The sequence below is a fragment of the Passer domesticus genome, chromosome Z (assembly GCF_036417665.1).
Source record: "Passer domesticus isolate bPasDom1 chromosome Z, bPasDom1.hap1, whole genome shotgun sequence".
In the NCBI taxonomy this organism is placed as follows: domain Eukaryota; kingdom Metazoa; phylum Chordata; class Aves; order Passeriformes; family Passeridae; genus Passer; species Passer domesticus.
The window spans coordinates 13,781,418-13,801,921 of NC_087512.1; the positions used below are offsets into that span (position 1 = coordinate 13,781,418).

The 20,504-nt window shown below is 39.2% G+C and overlaps 1 protein-coding gene and 1 long non-coding RNA gene across 6 annotated transcripts in view; one reads left to right on the forward strand and one right to left on the reverse strand.

Annotated features, from left to right (window-relative positions):
* The window catches only part of PLCXD3 (phosphatidylinositol specific phospholipase C X domain containing 3), an 80,163-nt gene that overhangs the window by 41,192 nt on the left and 18,467 nt on the right, over positions 1-20,504 (reverse strand). The window lies entirely within an intron of this gene.
* Positions 2,652-19,977, forward strand: LOC135289594 (uncharacterized). 4 transcript variants are annotated; one of them, XR_010352352.1, is made up of 4 exons: positions 2,652-3,037; positions 8,192-8,363; positions 10,012-10,127; positions 11,247-11,833. It is a non-coding gene; the product is annotated as an uncharacterized LOC135289594 (long non-coding RNA). The 4 variants fall into 4 exon arrangements; XR_010352354.1 differs by lacking the exon at positions 11,247-11,833 and adding an exon at positions 18,582-19,977 and having other exon boundaries at positions 2,653-3,037; positions 8,196-8,363; XR_010352353.1 differs by lacking the exon at positions 11,247-11,833 and adding an exon at positions 17,401-17,525 and having other exon boundaries at positions 2,653-3,037; positions 8,196-8,363.

The following is a 20,504-nucleotide window of genomic DNA, read 5'->3' on the forward strand; positions in this document are numbered from 1 at the left end:
GACCACATTCAAAAACACTGTTGAACATTTGGGCACTGCACTGAAAATTTTAAAAGGGGCAAAAGGCTTAAAACTTTAAAAACCTGTCCACAACAAGCCCCTAGAATAGTTATTTTTATTTATTCAGTCAACCAAAACTGTAAACATGATTTCACAGTGTTTTGTGAGCAGACACAAAGCACAAATTCTGTAATAGTAGAAGGCTCCCTTCACCTATCAGGCTGAAACACAGCAGAATTAATGGAGAAACTTCAACCCAAACTTACAAAAATTAGTAAATCAGCTCCTCATTTTTGGCAGGGCAAGAGTGAAAAAAAAAACCCAAAAACCTAACAGTTTTTAAAAATAATCTTTACATCAGTATTGACCAAGCACCTAAAAAATATGGTTTAAGATTATCAGAATTTATAACTTCAGCAGCAGACTGGACACACCACCACAGCCTGCATGGGGCAGGTCAAGTGCTGTAGTATGCAGAGTGGCATGGTCTTCTTGTTTATATGTTTGCATTTATGGAGATTGCATAGAATATTCTAGATCACATAAATTATCATTCCATATAACCTTGTATTTTATTTGTTTGAACACAAATTAGCTACCTAATCACTGGGAAATAAAATTCATTGAGGCACAGCTGTAGCTACTGTATTACCCAAACTCCAAAAATGAAAATTCTTTCAAGTTTTTGCCTTTTTGTGATCTGTGCAAACAAATCTAGTATTACACCTTTTCTTTTCACTCTGCAAGCTCACTGCTGTGTTCAGATGCATCAGAAATCTCTATCAGATCTCACACTTTAGTTAAAGACTAGTCTCAGAAGTACCATACTAGCTATTTTTCTTAATTTAGGGACTAGCAGACAAGAATGTGAAGGAAGAAAGGAAAGAAAAAGAGAGGAAAAAATAGCAAGAGGTATATCTGATTCTAAGCATAAAATTAATGTGCCAGGAATAGTTTGGGGCGTATTTTGTTCTAGCACCAGCTCAGTCTGTCTGAGTATGTCATCAGCATCCTAGTCATATCTCCTGGGGCAATCAGAAGCACTAGAATTGTAAGCCAATAGCTTTGGGACTAGTGAGAGGCTGTGATGATCCCAGGCAGCTTTGCTGAGCCTGCGAAATGGCATCTGCCAACAGTGAGCACCCTCCGACCATAATTCTGGTTCATAATCCAAATGCTATCATTGACAGAAAAGCCTTGAAGAACAGCATGCACCTGAGAAAGCTCCTAAAAGAAAGAGTGCTCATATATTTTTCCTCTCCATCCACACAAAGAGCACAGGTAATTCAATGTTCACATTCTAAAATAGCATCAAATCAGAAAACTTCTGCTTCTTGAGCTTTTATTTGATTTACTTTAATGAAAAACATTTTTAGTACTTTGAAACATGAGAAATTTCCCTTAAAATAATTGCCTCTGATTACACTGATATATTGCCTTCCACCTATTGTATCTTTTTGGCAACGCAGGAGGTTTTGGATACTTGATTTTGCCTTTCTTGATACTTGATACCTATTGCCTACGCCCTTTTCTTTGATTTTTTTTTTCTCTGAAATACACAGTGCAGCCCTTTCCTAACTCACATTGACACATCTACTCAGTATAGTTCTTATTTCATTAAGCTCTTCTTTCTATTTAAAAATCAGTAACAATAATCTTAAAAACCCAACAAAATGAAAAAGGTGCAATATTTTCTACTTAATCTGAACATCCCTTCTAAACAATTCTAGTGATCCTGTAGCTGACCTAAACTACTTGCACAGCATATATAGTTTCTGCATATGTTTACCCATATTTTAAGTCAAGAAAAGGACAACAAGAGGCGTATCTGGATAAAATGAAACCCCACTGCAAAGCCAGTGGGAAGAATGATCACTTCAATCAGGTTTCCTCTTAATTTTAAGATCCTTACAAGACAAGCACTGCCATCTAAGATGGATCATCACAAGAAATTTAAAGGCAAGATTTTTCAATTTTACAAATATCAAACTGTGCTGCAAGAACCTCTGCAATGCAAAGAAAAATTACTTCCTGTACTGTAGTGAGTGCACTGGCAGTCAGTTTACCAGAAGTCTAGAATGGGACAGGCTGCAGACAACATGGATAAAGTTTTCTATTACCACACAAGAAATCCAGGCTAGCTTTCTTTTCTTTTTCTCAGCTACTGAGTTTGAAAAAGCAAGGAAAATCTGAGCAGTTCACCTGATCCCTGGGGGTAAAAGCTGCAAAATATTATACCCCAGGATGGGAGAGTTATTATACTATTTTCTGAGTCAGCTTGCAAAGGCTTTCACAAAGAAACACTCTTAAAATATCATTTAAAAAACCTGTGCATAAAGACTTTGCTGACGGACCACACCATGCCTGAGAGATAACAAAAGGATGTAAAATACTGCAAAGTAAGAAGAGTTAAGATGGAAGCTTGTCAGGTGTTCTATATTTTGACCACTACCCTTGCTAGCCACCCTTCCTTATAATTTATAATTTGGTTGCCTCAAATGTTCACATTAGACATTGTTCTACTTCTGTGCACTGCTTGGCAGATTTGACAAAGACTTATAAACAAAATAATTCCCTAAGTGTCCTAGGGTGACATTATGATGCTTGTATGCCCAATCATGTGTTCTGTTAATGCTGGACATTATATTCTGTGCCTTCAAGACTGGCTCTGAGAGCGAAGGCGGGGAGAAGAAGACGCTCAGAGTTTGTTATCAAGAACTGGACTCACTCCTCCACAGTCTGCTGGAGCACAGAACTCCACTGTGTTGTCTGGGCAAGGACAGGGCAGAACAGGCCCTCCTTTGCTTTTTAGTTAGTTTAGCTGGCTGAGGCAGAGAAGCTCCCTGGACTGGTGCTCTTTCCCTTTTCTTGGAACCATTCAAACCTGCTCCAGACGGGGTCCCGGAGCACCAGAGCTCGCACTCTGTGGCCTCCAGGGCCTGCTCTGGGCAGGGCCTTTCCCAGCGCCCGAGGCCCTGATAACAGAGCGACCCCACAGGAGAGACTTTCTGAATTTCTCATCTCTTCCGAGCAGTGGGTGAGTTTTGTCATCTGGTATTGTTCATTTTGTGTGCTGGGGAGTGCTTGGCCTGCTAAATAAACAGGCTTCTTACACTTCTCTTTGAGGAAATTTTTCCTGAACCGGTTGTGGGGGGGCACCATGTAGGCTTGCTTTCTGGAGAGGCCCTCTTTTGGAGGTTTTCTCCCATATTTGCCCTAAACCAGGGCACAAAGCCATTCTGTTAAATGCAAGACTCATCCTTTGAGACCAGGTGCTCTAAAAAAAGTCTCTCAAACAAGATCTTCTCAGCTATAAGCAAAGACATTGTAATGTTCAACTTCACATGCCCTAGAGGAAAATACTGAAGCAATTTCCCTAGGAGCCTGAGATACAAATGGAAAACACTATGTCCTTTCTGTTAAAGCAATTTTTTCCTGTCAAACTGTAAAAAAAAAATCCTTAAACCCAAACTTTAGGAATTTACCAGCTACACATGCTCAAATGGAGCACCTCTCCTGCCCAGGGCTTCCCACGCAGTCAGGAACCATAACTCAAGCGACTGGGAAAAAGAATGGGCAAGTGGAGCAGTATAACCAGAAGAAAGCACACAGGCTCATTCTTCTGGCCATAAATACAGCCCTCTACCAAGTTACCATACCATGGTGTCACTGGCCTTCTCAAGCCCAGAGGTCTGCAAATAACAGCACGGCTTCTGCTTTGTTACATACATCACTGCTTTACAACATTACTGCCTCAGAAAGAAATACACAGAAAAAACCTTTCTAGGAGGCTTCACTCTCTCCTCCACATAATCAGTGGAGGATGTCTTTTACATCCAACTGCATAAGAAGGAAAACAGTCTCATCCAAAAATTTTTGTATGTGAGCATCCAAGTCATGGCTTTCCTAATTCATCAGCTGCAAGGCCTCATGAGCCATCAGGCAATGACACATTCTGAGCTCGCTGGCACCCAGAGCCCCTGGCAGATGTCAGAGCACATCCTCCTCTGACAGTGCTGCCCTCACACCTTTCAGTCCTGTCCTGCACCATGCTTCACTGCTCAGATTCTCACAGAAGTTCTCCAGTCATGTAGACTATCCTTTCTAGGAGCACATGCGGAAGATAAAAATGTGACTTGCTACACACTGAAGGAAGAAAACCAACTATAACACATGTAAAACACAGGATCAATGCCAGAAAACAGCCTCCTGCTGTGAGGTGGCACCAAAACTGGAAGACAATAAGCCAAGAGGCTTTATAAAAGGAAGCAGCAGAGAGATGCACCCAGCTGGAAAAGAAGAACCCAGAGAACACCTTTTAATAAAACTATTTATTTGGTCATTGCTAAATGGAAATATAAGCAAAGGTGAGCTGGTATTTTAGCCATGAAAATATATCAAAGAAACAGAAAACACAGGAAAACACCAGAGGTATCAATCTCAATCGACAGGAAACAGGACACACATGCATGCTATTTTAGCCTGTAGATGAAATAAAAAACAAACAATCAAAACAAACCACCACACTATGACACATGAAAGAATTACAAGTGCCACTCTTGGAAGAGTCTTAGCTAGGATTGCAAAATGTATCCATCTCCTCATCACCTGGTCTATATCCTTGCCAGCCCTGTAACATAAAAACACTTTTAATTTCATTTTGCAAACAGAATGAAGACAAGTAAAGACACATAGAATAGAGATATGTCAATACCTGTCTTCTACACATCTCTTCTAACATCACTAAAGAGACAGTTTAAAGGTCTGCGTGATCAATGCACCTAGATTCCTGTCAAACACCTTGTAACACGTAGAAATCCAATTTCAATCAGTTCTTCTTGCATTATTTGTTGCTAACATTATCCCTGCTCGATTCAACACAGCAATCAAATAAGCCACTACACAATACAGAGGGCTACAAGAAATGAATGAAACCAGTTATAAAACAGTATTGATGTTATTTCATCTTCTAAGTTTCCACACCAGATCCCCAGTTGGCATTTATCAGTATAGCTCTAATGACCCATTAGGCCAATTTAGACTGCTGCAGATCTGGCTGTTAGTGTTAGACTTTAGCATTAAGTCAATGAAAAAGCACAGGTGGTACTATTGATTAGATGAAAAAACAGACAGATGATCTGTCCTTTTTTCAGACTCAGGATACAACTAATTTACACTCTATATGCTTGCGTCTTCAAAAACAATTATTAGTTTAGCTGTTTCATGCTAACACTACGTAAAATACCATTATTTCATAGAATTTTCCTAACATGTAATTGCACACTATTGTCATCCTCTAACTAATTTCAGCTGTTTTCAAGGGTTCAAAAGCCAATTTAATTTAATAAAACTTAAAATTAGCAAATGCATTGGAAGGACACTTCAAGGCTCAAAATTGAATGTTTTCAGTCTTGCATATGCTCAAAAAAGAAGCCATGCCTCCTCTGGACATAATGGCAATGATAATAATGCAGTCCACCTAGACTAACAGTGCTTTGGCTTCAGTGTGACACACAGCTTAGAAGTCAAAATATTGTTATCTGCAGTAATTCCACAGCTGGTGATACTGGTAAAGCTAAGGGTATTAGTAAAGCTGACATTTACAGTGTGGTTATGATGCCAGCACATATTCTTCCATGCTTCTTTAAATTCTCAAAAAACAAAGGATGTGTCATCCTTTTCTTCTGTGTAGAGATTACCTTTAATACTTGGTCAGGAATATCACAGATCAAACTGCCTTAACATCCTCTTTCTCTCCACTTTTTAGCTCTATGTCATCCTGAATATTTTCAAGGTACTTGCAAGGACTTTCTAATTTCTGACCCAGTTGCGTGAGAATGTGAGTGTCCCGCATGGAAGGAGACCCTTTTCCTTAAATCATTAAGTAATTCAATAAAATGACACTGGCAGACAGCATCTCTGTTCAACGGTTGCACCTCATGGCCAAACACAATGGTAGCTGTTCCACAATGCTGCTAGTGCTGTGTTTCAAGGAGACTGTCAAAGCTGCACCATGATCAGTGGCCTTTTTTTAATCTCTCTACCTTTCCTTCAGACATATACATTAATTCAGCAATTTGAAAAATTTTGAGTAACTGAGATATTTTGAAAAATAAAGTCCTGTTTACTCATTTTAGGATCAGCTCTACTGGGTAAAATAACAACACAGCAAGCAACTTGCAGTTACCTTAAAGAGAACCATCTGGCAGGAGACCCAGATCTTCACATGTAACTGGTTAAAAAACTTTTCTATACCTTTAACCTCTCTCTTGGTTATAGAACTGCCCTCCTGCTGGGACACCACTGAAGCTGCGGGGCATGCAAAACCAAAGTTCCTAGAACGTTTCATTCCTCCAACTACAGCTGTGATCCAGAGGGGGGTGTGAAAGACAAATTCAGGACAGAGCTTTGGTGGAAATCTCTTAATTGCTCAATAGTAATTTCTGCAATACTGAGCTAATAATACACTCTCCCCCATTACAGTAATGTCCTAGTAAGAAGTGCCACATAGAAAAAAAGGTATTGATGGATTTTTAGTTGGGGCAGTGATTGGTGCAAATAGTCAATATTTTCACAACATTCTCATTAATGCCAATCACAGACCATAAGAATATCCACATTGCCCACAAATGCACTGCCACCCTTCAGCCTGCAAACCTGCACACCACAGGCAGCCAGGAGCCCTCAGCACTGCTGCCAGTTCATCAAACCAGCCACCATGGCAGCTGCAGAGCCTGTACTCTGCCTTTACAGGCATATGGTGCTCCAGATGGTGTTGCAAGGACATTGTCCACCCCTTCCGCCCTGGAAGCATCATGAGCTATCAGACAGATCCAACATACAACAGAGAAGGCCTTTTCGCTGAAGTTCAGTTTTGTGTGGTGCTAATGGCAGTAAACCTTGTGTATGGTTAAAATGTTTAGTGTTTTAAAGAAGTATAAAAATAATTGCATGGCAAATTGTTTCTCAGTTATGAAAACACCTAGTCTGTAAATCTTCTGTTATTAACAATATCATTGACATATAGCCAAAAAATGCATGCCTCTTATCAGAGTGCATGTTTTTAGATCTAAATATATTCATCAAAATTAAAATTTGTAGGAAGCTCCAAAATCTTTTCTACAACTGGCAATCAGCCATTTTTTACATTAGGTTACTGCCATACTTTAATTAGCTCCAATTCACAAGTTATAATCACTGTCTAGAAAAATTGTGACACATTTTTTATGAAGCAGTTGTGCATCTTTATCAACATGTAGTCACCTTATTCTTACAGAATTCACTAATGGAAAAAAAGGTTTCTTTTCCCATCATGAATTATGACATACCTCTCTTCTACTTAAGTACTCTGGTTTTCTGAAAATCATGTACTACTAGCTAAAAGCATTAAAATCTCTGTTCATTGGAAACAATCAAGCAAAAAGAAAAAAAAATCACTCCTTTGCTACAGTACTTTGCTCAAATACATTTCAAGAAGACGCAGAAACTAACCATCAGTTTTTTTACAAAAAAACTCTTGGGTGTATCATTCTATTTTTCTGTTCCCAAGGACCTTGAGACCCTGACTTGTGGGATTCTGTCTGTTGCTGTGAGTCAATGACGTCTAGGCTCTTCCAAATGAGACAGTTTTTAGCCTGGTGGTGTTTAACTAAACGTGCAGTAATACTCCTATTGAGGAAACACAATTTTAAAACTGAAATTAAAGATTTCAACCCTTTATAATAGTGATATATCTGTTGGTGTTACTGAAGTTCAGATCTTATACAATTCTTCAACATCCACAGTTGATTTCCAAGCATTATTCCAGGCAGTTTTATTTGACCTCACTTTTCAAGTGCAGAGTTTTATTCATTTGCTGGATCTGCTGGGTGAAATCTAATCTTCCTGAAGAACTAATCACGAAAACCAAACATGGTGCAGGTAAGTGCAAGCCAAAGGAATAATCAGTGCAAAATCTTGAGAAGAAAGGCTTTCAGATTGCAAACTCTATTGTCTGAAAAGAGACTAGCAATACAATGCCTTCTATATTTGCTGAAGTGCACTTGAAGCACAGGAACTTCTTGCTCCATGAGCTTAGCTACCCAGAAAATCAGAAGATACATTCCACCTTTTGCCTTATTTCATCTTCCATACCCATCTGTGACAAGGTACAAATCTACATTAAACACTAATTGTTTCCTTTTTTCACAAGTCAGCATCCTTTGAAGAACTCCAGAAACAAGAAAGTTCAATTATTTGCGTATAAAGAGGCAAATTTCGTGGCACTGACTGATTTTCACCATCCAAGCAGAAGAGAGGCTCAAAAGGGCACTACACTTTGGACAGTTAATGACATATTCAAGGATGACAAGCCAAGTGTGAATGTAAGTGCTAGACATGGGTTTGTGTATGATGCCACATATCAACAGCCCATAAGGAGGGATAGGAGGCAATCTGTGCTGAAATCCACCCCTGCTGCATGCTCCTTTCAGTGGCTGCACACAGGCACATCACCCAAAAGGCTCCCCCATCCTGTGCAGCAAGAGCAGCTGCAATGGAGGTATAATCTGGCCCTCAGTGTAGGAGGAAAAGGAACAGTGAGCAGAACAGCAGTTCCCACCCTCATGGCACCATTTCACAGTTTTGCTGGTATGTGACCTTTTGTTTGCCATCAAATCAATCTCCCTAGCATTCAGATCATATGTTTGTCTATTCATCAAATCCCCTGAACATTCAAGCCACATACACAAAGGCTGTTTGGATCCTTCCTGCCTCTATTGTGGCAGCTCAATAACTAAGACAGGGAGCTCCCAGCTGGGTATCAGCAGCAGAGAAACACTGCACAGCCAGAGGGGAAAGACATGTCAGCAGATCACACTTATATAGGGAGAAAATTAGAGTCTGGAAAATCACCAAAAAGTCATCCCTTTTCTTCTGAGTGTCATAAAAAAGATGCTCAAAATAATTACTACACTAGCAGTGTTTAAATGTTAATTTGTACAGTACTCTGTGGAGCATACAGTTCTGATTGGCATTTTGGCTAGAAAAGGAACCTTACTTAGCAATCTCTGCTGAATTAAAGCATTAATAGAGGCAGTTTGATAAAAATTATGTCACCCTGTTTGAAACTAAGCCAAAGGAAAGATATGTTTTTATGATTTTGCCCCTGCAATTGTATGGTGATATTCAGACCTAGAGACTTTTAGGATGGATTTGAATCCGCACCATTAAAAATTAGGAATTCTGAAATAACTACAAAATTATAGCACTAAAACTGCCCTCAGCTGAAGAAGTTCTGTATGCAGAAGCAGCAATTTATTGGGTATTTAATTTCATCACACAGTAGCACATTCACTTAGCTGGCCCATGCTTATCACACCAACTATTTCAAGTTGCAACCACTTAAAAATGAAGCCTCTTATCTAAACTGATACTGGATATCTAAATTCCTTCTGAGGTGAAAGAGAAAGACCTCTGGTGTCTATTTACCTTGTTCACATATCTGTGACTAATGTAAGTTGGGATACTTCATTAGTGAAGGTGATTATTTTTCTCCGTCTTCAAATGAGGAAAAACAACTCACTTCAGTCAGCTAAAATTAGGTAAGATGTATCCCAGCATACATATCTCTGCTACTAATGAATGAGTCTTTAAGGGGAGGGAAATATTTCCCCATGGTTACTAATGGGCAAATTAGGGTCCTGAAAGGCTCTAAGTTGTACTTTCAAAGAATTTAAAGTCCATCTACACTGAATGTGGAAGTTTAAAGTCTAAAACTGTAACCCTGAAAACACCTCTGTGGCAGGTAATGAATAGAAAGTCTTACCTGTTTTCTGTCTCACTGAGGTCCAATTCCAGGAGTTACACCTGTACCAGGCAGCTTGAAGAAGTGTTCAACAAGAAGCATGTCTGTTTTGCTTTAGGTAGGAGCTGGAGAAACTTTGACAGAAACATAACACAGGGATTCTTTTGTTATTGCTAGGCAGGGCTTATGCAGAGCCAAGGGCTTTTCTGCTTTTCTGTTTCTCATAGTGCCATGCTAGCAAGGTCCCAGCATGGGAGGCTGGGAGAAGACACAGGTGGGACAGGTGACCCCAGCTGACCAAAGGGATATTCCAGACCATATGACATCATACTTAGGATATAAGGTAGGGAGAAAGAAGAAGAAAGTGTGGGAGATATTTGGAGTGATGGCATTTGTCTTCCAAAGTAAACATTCCATATGATAGACGCCTGCTTTCCTGGAGTTGGCTGAACACCTGACTGTCATGGGAAGTGGTAGATGAGTTCTTTATGTTGCTTTGTTTATACATGTGGATTTTTCTTTCTCTGTCAAACTGTCTTTATCTCTGAGTTTTCCAGCTTTTATTCTTCCAATTCTCTCCCTGATTCTGCTAGTGGGGCAATGAGGGAACAGCTGCATGGTATTTAGTGGCTGCCTGGAGTTAAACCATGACAGACTAGAATAAGACTCACAGTCTGAAACAGTGTTTCTCCACCACAGTAATACACATAAAAGATAAAAGATGATGGTGTTTTGTGGGAAATGCTGACTCAGTGTCAAGAGTAGAGGCCATTACTAAAGGGATGCAGGCAAGAACCAATTCTCCACAGCTACCAGGACTCACCAGATAGGCAGAAGAAAACTGAGCTCTGAAACCAGATGTGAGCACCTTGTGTTTGGTGGTGTGGGCAGGGAGGTGTGCACAAGGACAAACGCAGGGAGATCCTACAAGACGAGAGTTGCTGCTACAGATCCTGCAGAAACATCTGTAGGGAAACACATCCTTCTTCTACACATTTGCTGTACATGAATGGTGATGTACATGGTTTCACACAGCCCAGAGAAATCCACCACAACTCCCAAGTGTTCTCTGTAAGCTACAAGAGAGACAGAAGTCCTGTTGGGAGATACACAAAATCCCCTTAACACTTTCTGTTTGACAAACTAAAATTACATAAGCCAATTTTGTATTTCTCCTACCATGACACAAGAACAGTGCTCAGACAGTCGGTCCTTGTTGTACTGAGGGAAAGCATTTTTTGGAACAGTCAGCACAACCCAGGCTGGAATATACTCAATATCCAGACAGTAACACTTTCAAGTTTCACAGAGAGAGCTATTCAGACTGTGTATATTCTTAGATGGCACTAGTATTAGTGTCAGGTTGGATTTCTGTATATAGCTTGAAGTCTGTTGTTTCCATTTCAGGCCTCAAGAAAGCTTTCTACATCTAAAAGTTTATCAAATTTTTTTCCAATTATAGCTGCTGGTCGTCAAAAGTTATTACCTTTCCTATGTGCCTGGGACCATCATAGTCATAAGGAAACTACTGCAATATGGGAAGATACTGAATTTGGTATCTGAATGGAGATTGCCCAAAATGAAGAAAAATGAAGTCACATTACCACTTCGTTCTCAAATTTGCACGCTATGCCCAGAATACCTATACCCCCAAACCTCTAAGTATTACTCATTTTTAACTACTATATACAACTAAGTAGAGAACTTCAAATACTGAGAAATCATCTGTTTCACTCAGCAAACTCAACTCGGGACATAACAGAAACAAGAAAAGTGCTCCCAAACACTTAAACATTCATGCAACAAAACCAAGTACTACATAGCAAAACCTATTACACTGCCAAAATAATCTGGTAACAGACAAAACAAGGGGGAAAAAATCTCAAGATGAAAACATGCCAGTGCCAGCAACAAATTAACCTGGAAGCCCTACAAAGGCATCAAGAAGTAACAATGTCATAATCAATACCCTCGGACACAAAGTTAAGTCCTTAAAAATTTCTTCACTACAATAACACTAATAAAAACCCAAACCTCTTAAACCTTTAATATTTTTGTTAACTGTAAATTCTTCATTAAGAGAATCCCTTTAATGCCTGGTCAATAAACTCAACAGCCAGATCTTAACAATACAGGTAACAACACCCAGCAGTCTGTGCTAGAAGTTTACATTTTCCCTCTGCCAAGTACATAACCTCTGAACTAAGACTGATCTGATATCACAGGCTCCATTTTTCAGATGAGAAAGAAACGACAGAAGATGTGTGAACTGTCAGGGTACAGAGGTGGCACTTTTTGGGAGGTAGAGCCCTTAACCCCCAATCACCTCCACCAGCCCTCCCTACTAACATGCCTGACTTTTTGCATTGATATGCTGTCAACATCTGAGGGGAGACACAGCATAACAGGCAGCTCATGGTCCAACAGAAAAGAAATACATCTATAAATAAAAAGCATTACACATTGGCAAATGTGCTGATATTTCATCTGTGTGCATCTTCCCACCTGCACAGTTCTGGAAATTAACATTTTCTCAATTTGCTTGAAGAAACACACAGAAGGTCGGCTCAATCTTGTGATTTCTATGGATTATATTACCTGACTTGAATGCCAAACACAGTTTGGTATTTCCAAATATAGACCTTGTATTTTTCTGAACAGTCTCAGCAAAGGGCTGGACAAAATTTGATTTTCCTTCTTCCCAAAACTGATTATGCTCAGTGGCATATCCACTCCTATACACTCCCTCCCCATCTCTCTCAATTCTCTCAACCTTCTGTTTCCAGCAAAGAAACAAGAGGAAATTATAACCAACATCAGGTACTTTTCAAGTGAAGCCTGTAACAGCATTTTCCCATAAATCTATTGGTTATTTCCCATTAATTATTTATTTATGCATTTGTAGCCAAATAGACAATGGTTTGTATCACAAAGAATGCACAAAATGGACAGATAACTATACAATTTCTTAATCTGGCTGCACTCCTCCTGCAGAAGGTGGTTTTAGCTTTCAGAAAACATAATGCAAAGGTACAATGGTGAATTGAAAGGTCAATCTGACCTTCACTTTGACAGGTTTTAGACATTAAAGGTTAATACACCCAGAAGATGCTAGCTCTGTCTCAAAGCCCCTTTTCCAAGCACTCTTTTGTGTCCAGAAACAATGTTTCTATATAGAATCACAGAATCATTTGTGTTAGAAAATACTTTCAAGATCATAGAATCCAACCACATACATTGTTGGACCCCGAGCCCACCAAAGAGAGGCATGAGCACAAGCAAGACTTAAGGCATTTTAAGTGGCTTTAGATAAATTAATGCAAGCAAGAGGACACAACACTGATGGACACAGTTCAGACTGCGGGACTGCTGCAGGACACTGTGGCCACACACTGTGCTCTCATCCATCCACCCTGTGAGGGACTGGCATCCTACATTCACCTGCAGGGGATGCACCCAAGTGCCTCCCAACCCCTGCGGGTTCCCTCCGTGCCACAGAAATGGTTTCAGTAATGATACATCGTAACCTCATTTTTCCTGACTAGGGTTCATCTTCTTTTCATTACAGATGCAATAATTAGTCAATGAGGAGGATTTGCCATTGCTAAAAGACTAAGTTGTAACACAATAGCCCAATTGGCATGAACTACATTTCAAAACCTGAGTGGAGCCATATCATCTGTTGTTTAATGGGAGACTTTGCAGCTCTGTCACATTGAAATTTCTGCATTTGCATTTGATACTACAGATACACTTTCCACCCTGCACCTCCTCCCCAGAAATGTATACCTCTAAAGGAAAAGAGAAGAGAGCATCAACTCAAAGATAGATGGAAATTTAATTCCAACAAAACTGGAAAATTTTGAATAGAATATTTTTATCTAGGTAGTATTTGTGAGCCAGAACTCTGATAAGGACATATTGTGAACTCAAAAAAAAAAAAAAAAAAAAAAAAAAAAATCCTGTTCTAAAATAAAAGCAGTGCTATTTAATTACTTCACCATTTTCTCCTCTGGCAAAAGCATCAGCTAAGCAAATAAAATGTTTTAGTACAGAGCTGTGATTCCATATGGCTTTGGCCAGGTTGACAAATAAAACTAGCATAAACCTCAAAACCTGGGAGGGAAACAGTTATCTCATTAAAGTGCAGCACATTAACTTGCCATCAGCTCTGCTGCGTGCTGTGCTGTGAATAAATTAAACGTGAATTCAGAAGAATTCTGACTGTCTGTGTCTGACAAGCTTTATTACTGTGCATATACCAGCAATCATCTCCCCAGTTTTGCAGGGAAAAAAACCCACAAAAAAATCATTAAGGAGACAAGAGTGAAACAGTCAAGTTTGTCTTTTCGGCAGTGAAGGTTTATAAGCTAAACTTATAATGCCAGAGATGGCCTCACATAAATGCTTTGATGGTAAATGCATAAATGGAACTGATCTTTTGGCCAGCCACCAGTGAAGCAGATATTTTGGTGATGTACCCTTAGCAGCTTCTCCTTGTGGCCAAACCTACTGAGAGCCCATGATTCATGCAAATGCAATTGAAGTTCTCTCAAACAGAAATGCAATCTGGGCACTGACTCTGATGGGTTTTGGCTCAGTCAGGCACAGGGGAGGTCACTGAATGATATATTTTCCTCGGGCAGTAGGAAACATTTCCTTACCTTCCAAAGTTCTTTGTCCTTTTTTCTTGAACTGTTGCTTAATCTTGGAGCATGAAGAGGCTCCAATATGGTAACTGCATTTCATCCATTTCAAAGAGACAACATTTGACCATGAAAAGCAGATATTAGCATTTCTTTTTCATTATATTTTCTTAAGTTATATCTCACTAATAAAAATCAGGATTTGTGACCATCTTCATATATTTCAAAATACAAACATAATAAAAGTTAATGCATTTTAATCAGGCAAAACCATCAAACAACCAAAACACAAGTGAGGGCAGAAGTGAGACAACCATCACTCTAGCTGGCTCAGGTCTCCCAAGACACTACCAGAAAGGCAAGTATTCAAGACCAGAAACCATTGATCCGGCACAAAGAAGGAACTTGCAACTACATACGCTTTGCATCTATGCTTACATTATATTATTCTTCAGATATGCTCAATAATAGTGTATTAATATATGATTTCTGGCATGAGCTTTTGAAGATCTTATGACTGATTTAGCTCAATGGGTGCAGCATTACATGATGACCATCAGGATATGCAAGAGCAGAATTTGGGGCATGGGCACAACTATGAATAGTAGCACATGACAAAAAAAGACTTTGATGTCCTAGAGCATGTCCAGAGAAGGGCAACAAAGTGAATGGTGTGGAGCATAGGTCTTGTTAGAAGTGGCTGAGGTAGTGAAGTGGTTTAGCTTGGAGGAGGCTCGGGGGAGACTTCATTGCTCTCCACAACCCCCTGGAAGGAGGGTGTAGCCAGGTGGGGGTCCACCTCTTCCTCCAAGTAACAAAGTATACGAGAGGAGAAATGGCCTCAAATTGTGCCAGAGAAGGTTTAGATTGGGTATTGGGAAGAATTTCTTCACTGAAGGGATTGCAAGCATTTGGATCAGCTACCCAGGAAACAGCAGAGTCACCATCAGTGGAGCTATTTAAAAGATGGGCAGATGTGGCATTAAGGGACATGGCTTTCTGGTGAATCTGGCAGTTTTAGGTTAATGGTTGACTTGATAATTATAGAGGTCTTTTCCCACTGAAATGATTCTATGATTTTCTTCTATTGCACAAATCACCTTGGTCTTTGGCAAAATAAAATCCTGTAGCTTCATGCTCATTTAACTTGCAGATGCATTAAACAATATAATGTCAGCAAGTCTCTTGGACAGAACCACACTGAATTTCTAGCGGTTCAGATTGATGGGGAATTAAAAATTAACCTTTTACTCATCAATATTTCAATGCCCTATTAGGTTCCATTCAGTAGAGAATGTCCTTAGCACATGTCCTTACAAAACAATCACAGCAAAGCTGAAGAGGATGACAAGCATTTAAATGAAGAAATTAGAAGGGCAGAGAATTATGGCCTGTTTCATTGCTAAAAGTTACATTGCTTCAGATGACACAAGTTAGTCAACAGATAAAATCTGTGCATTCCTAGAAGGTTCCTTCTGCTGTTGGTCAGAAGTCCTGAAGGAGCTCACCCTGCTCTACTGACCACACAGAGACAGTACTTTCCCAGGGATGTTTTAACTACTAAGGAGGCTGGGAGGCAGAGAAATGGCATTTGATCTGTGGCCCTAAATCCTGCAGTTTTTTCACAACAGACAAAGCATCAATTCCAAGTCAATCATGGGGAACATGTCTCTGACATGTTACTGAGGGTTACTGAGATGAAGTGTAATCTTGCAAAAATGTAAATTCAAAGCATGGGGATGGTGTAAGTGCCTCGTACCCACCTGCAGCAGGAAACTGGGTTGTACCTCTCACACAAAGGACTTCTGGGGAATTAAAGCTCCCCCACAGCAAAACACAATTCCCCTATCTAGTTTTTTTTCCCCCAGATTTCTCCAGCCAAGTCAGACAGGTCATGTACAGGTGTTTGGGGAGAAAAATAAACTGAGAGAAAGGAAACAACTATAATGTACCTTTTAAATGAGAATTGTCTAGACACTATGTGATCTGGCGATTTAAATTTTCTCTGGCATTTACAAGTGGTAAAGGGGTCAAGATATTAAATACCTAGCAAATAATTTGCCTTGACAAATATGCTGTTTTTGTCTGGCAAACAGTACAGGAATCACCTGTACCTGGGCAGACACAACTTATACATGTTCTCTGAGAGGTTCTACATGGGTTCTTGCTATTCAGCTGCTTCTGCGCTACCTGGTGTAGGGCACCCATGTGTGCAACTGCCACACACACAGAAAACAGAGGAACAGAGAACTGCAGAAAACAGTGGCAATGTTCACTCTGGAAAAGGACTGCTGTACTTATCAGGGCTTCCTACAAAGACATAAAACTTTCTAAACAGGTCCTTCTTTTCTAAATTGATCATCTATCTCTTGATTTGTCCCATATTCTTTAAGTAGCTTGCAAAATAGAGTTTAATTTTATCCTTTATAAATTTTCAACAGAGAGTTGTCACCTGAAAGAAAAAAACACAAAAAATATATGTGCACATATGCAAACACACCCATACACACATACACATTGGATTCAACACAACGATTAAAACACATCCAAATTATTACACCGACTAAACAAGAGATTGCTTTACATCATGTGAAACCTTACTCTTTATAAGTTAACAGGGAAATCCACATTCCTGGAGAGGAAAAGTTTTCTCTTTTCTTCAAAAACACAGATTTTGAAACAACCAGGATTTTGCCCAGGAATAGTTTTTCACTTCCTGAGATCTCCACCCTCTCTCAGGCAATCCAAAAAAGCCCAGCAGCCAGTCCAACACCAAGTGTGGCTCGTTATCCTATTTGGTTTTGGAGTGGGGTTTTTCTCTTTGTTTGTGTTGTGGAGGTTTTGTGGGTTTGATTTGTTTTTGTGGTTTATTGGGGTTTTTACAAATAATTAAAAATTTTACTAAAATTACCCCGTGTAGAACTTAAGTTTGCTAAGCCACAGGCAGTATCTGCTCTGGATATCTTACAGTCTACAAGGAGAAGAGATGGACAGACAAAAAAAATGTAGAGGAAGAGAAAGAAAACTACTGGTGACAGTCAAAAATGAAGAGAAGTTTCAAATCCCTTCTCATGTTAATTTTGGTTTGGCCTCCCGCACAGGAAGAGGAACCCTCCTCAGCTCTCCTACAAGGAAGGATGGTTTAATGAGGACCTGGCTCAAAGTAAGACCATGCTCATCTCTGGCAGGTGTTTGCTTATGAAGATGTCCCTGTTTATTGCAGGGGGTTTGGTCAAGACCAACTTTCAAGGTCTCTTCCACATGAAACTATTCTGTGACTCTACAATCCTAAGCAGCTGCACAAATTCAATAAGACTTAAAATAGCATATAACTACTCCTTTCAGCACACAAGGCCTGTGCCCAAGTCCAGTGCAGATCTTTGATCTTCAAGCCCTCAAGTAGAACACCCAAGTGAGAACACTCAGGTTTGCACAGAGGGCAGAGGGGCAGGCTGGTCCTATAAGTCCATTTTTTACAATGTCTTTCAAAGAGCTGACTTCTATAATCAAAAAAGAAACCCCAGTGACTGAAGCATCTCTTTGTAGTAAAAGTGAGTGAGTTGTCTTGAAGGCCAGGCATGACTGATACTAGTCCTTTCTCTCAGATTCAAGGAGATAAGTTAGCTACAAAGCTCTGTGTTCAGCTGGTTACAATAGTTGAGGAAGAGAAGGTTAATCTTTCTGGTACTTTTACTAACCACCTCTCAAATCAGTGGCACAGCTGGTGTCTGACAAGGGTAAGGACATGAAATATTGCCAGCTCCAATGCATCAAGTAGTGATGAACTCTGAGAAGAAAAGCCATACTGTGTTTTAACCCTTTTACCCTGAAAAGCTATACACAGAGGATAATTAATTGAGCAGATCACTATAGGTGAAAGCCTACTCAACAGCTGTAAAAAGCCATGAATGAATTAATTACATAGACACACACATATGTAAATATATATAGATATATGCACACACATACATAACTTTAAAAAATTCTTCCTACATACATATTTATATATATATGAATTCAAAAGTTTGCAAGACTCCTTTGAATGTGTGCGTAAAGAGTACGCCTGCAACATGTACAGACACCTTCAAAAGGCTGGGATGGATCCTTGCAATCAGTTGTTACATTCTAATCCCACTCACTGTCCTTTCCAGGAATTAAAGAACACATGGTGAAATCAGCAAGACATCCAGACTGAGACAGAAAATAGTCAACCCCACATTAGGAAGAGAGAAGCACCCTGAACATGGTCACAGAATGGGGTTACTTTTAAAATGTCTTGAAAACATAAAAAATTCTGTCCACATGGGAGCCCATATGTATTTACTTAAGGTTCAAATGGGTCAGTTTAGGGCAACATGTACATGGACCTCAGCAGTGACCTAACTCTGACTTCTTGAGAGCATGGTTTCATTAATTCCAGATGCATTTAGAAATTAAAATTTGAACTTTTACCAGTTCCCATGAAAGAAAAATCATATATCCATGTCACCTGAGCAAGTTAGCCAAAATGAACACTTGTTAAATACATCAAGTATCACAGAAAAATATTTGCGTTTTGTTAACCTTCACTTGATATTAAACATGGATGTGTTTAATGTGGAAGCCTGAAAAATATACAGATATTTGTTTCTTCTGACGCCAGTGCTAGTCATAAACAAGGAATTAAAAATGTTTTCATTAACTTTACTCTTATGCTGATCACCTATGAAAAAGGTTCTCTGTCTTTATATGGCTTGTATGTTTTTATTCATTATGTTAAAGCTCAGCTGTTCACACTTCAGGCGTAGGATTCTCTGTTCATATTATGTATCTTAGTCCACAGTTTGCTTTGAAACAGTGAATTTGGCTGGGACTAATAGTACTGTCTGAACTTTGCAGCCTATTTATCAGTCAGATTCATCAATTTATTCTCCTATGAGCAGTGGTAGGTAAACTTCCACTAATTGTTGTCCCACACATAATTGCTTTGTGTAAGAAATGTTAGGCAAGTATTCAGGGAAGTTCACTTGGTCAGTGCATTCAAGAAGGACCTTTTTGTAATTTTAATTTAGTACCTCCCAAATGCTTTAAGCTACTGAACCAGGGTCACAGCCACACTGCACCCTATTCACATTCTGACTTTCCCTGTTTTGAGCATATGGGTGAGCATTTAGAATTTAAGCTTCTGTAAAACATTTTGAGAACAAAGCCGTACTTAAGCAATTCTGATGACAAAAGGATTATACTTTAGATAGAAAAACTGAATACAAAGTATTGCTGACAACAATGAGTTTCCTCATTGCTATACCTTGTTCCGTCTAACCCAATCTACCCCACTGTGGTATATGTTTATAATTTCCTTCTAAACAGTCCATATTTGACATATGACTCTGCTGCAGGGAATGTAAAAATCCAAATAAAAATCCTTAACAAACATTACTTCTTTCTTCCAAAAAAGGATTGGAAGATAAAGTACCTAATTCCAATGCTACAAAATAAAAGTTTGATTTTTAAAATATTGAAGAATAAAAATATCACAACTAAGGTGAAAGACAGTAAGAGTAAGGAAAACAAAAGTTCTACAAGTAAATGTGATTACACTATCTGTTATGTAAAGCAAATAATTAAGTCTAATAACTATGTAGAGAAGAAATAAAGTAAAAAAAAAAAAACCCTAGTTACAAGAAATCATTGAAGCCATGATTAAATGTCCTTGATTAACTGTTCCACAACTACTGTTCCTTTTTCAATCTGGAGAGCAATATTGTCCCAGCCTACTTATTCTATATAATGTCTAAGTGAATATTTTCAGGTAACACTGCCTGGCTCCTAAAAACCCAATTTCTGCTCCTAAAAGCCAAAAAATGATTCAGTGCTTCAGGGCACGTACAGGTGAAGCAATTATTTAGTCATCCAGGTGATACTCTTCCTGAAGCAGACAGCAGAATTGGCATTACAGTGAAATATCCTTTCACAACCTTGCCAGAAGTAGCCTGTCTCTTGAAGAATTTTTAAAACTTTTATTTATTTAATAAAAAGTAGTGATAATGGTTTGGTTTCCAACAGAAATCTCTGCAAAATTGTGAGATTACCAT